Source organism: Sorex fumeus, unplaced genomic scaffold, assembly GCF_029834395.1.
Source record: "Sorex fumeus unplaced genomic scaffold, SorFum_2.1 ptg000134l, whole genome shotgun sequence".
NCBI lineage: Eukaryota > Metazoa > Chordata > Mammalia > Eulipotyphla > Soricidae > Sorex > Sorex fumeus.
The window spans coordinates 1,709,570-1,710,762 of record NW_026606191.1 but is presented as its reverse complement, the minus strand read 5'-3'; positions in this window follow the sequence as shown (position 1 = coordinate 1,710,762).

Sequence of the window (1,193 nt, the reverse complement as noted above, 5' to 3'; positions counted from 1 at the left end):
TACCAAGCTGGCAAAAGACCCCAAGTTTGAACACGGGCTCCCTTTGTTACCCCCTCCCCGCGTCTGCCTCGCTGGGTGTGAAGTCAGCAGCAACAACCCTGGTAGCCCCCAACACTGAAGTTGAACACTGAACTGCACCCCAAACCTTTGGGCCTGCATCTGGGCAGTTTTCCAGAGAGGGGGACCCTGTCAGGCACCTCTGTAGAGCTCCTCCCCAGTCTCCAGGAACTGATCAAAATAAAATAAGCTTACAGAAAGGCCCAGGGTAGAGAATACTTACTTATTTCAAGCATTTAGTGTCACAAAACCACCAGTGTGACTGTCGTTCCACCAACATCTCCATTTTCCCTCCCAATCCCAATCTATCCCTTTTGGCACATAACAAATTTACTTTGTATTGTTTATTCCAACAAAACTTTGAGAACTACAAATAGAAGCATCAGAAAATAAATCAGCAAGGACTAATTAGTACACATCTGAGTCTTTTAAAAATTTTGTTTGTTCATTTAAATTTTTGTTTTAATTTTATAAGGTAGTTGACAATATTTGACAACTGCTTTCTATTTGAGAATTACACTTAATATTTGAACACCAATTCAACCACCATTGTAACTTCCCACCAACATAATTTAGATATGTCCATCCTAACCCCAACCCCTGCCCCAAAGCAGAAATGAAATAACATATTTTGTATTGTTTTTTATAAAAAAAACTGCTGAAAATCCTACCAAAGAGTATCCTTAGAGAAAAGAGTGTGAAGATTGTTGTATTTCAACCAGGGACCATTAAGCCCTTCTGTAAGAGATAACATGTTGTTAAAGGCTTAGCCTTCTGTGCATATACATATATATGCATATATATATCTATAAAGAAATATTTCCCTCTAAGATTGGTTGCCTCCTACTTTGAACCCCATCAAATGCGGTGCGGTATTCTTGGAGTATGGGTAGGGTGTGTCCTATGAAGCATCACACAGCTGTAAATGTGGCCACGCAGTCCAGGAAAAGGTTCACTCATGGGTGAGGCATGACATGAGCATATGGAGTGAAACAGATCTGTGCGGGGTCTGGAAGCATTATTATGGTGAGTGTCATGTTATGATCACTTCCAGTAGAGAAAGACATGCGGAGAAGGCAATGTGATCTGGATGGTGACCAATGATGAGATTATCTGGCATCAGTCACAGTTGGCTT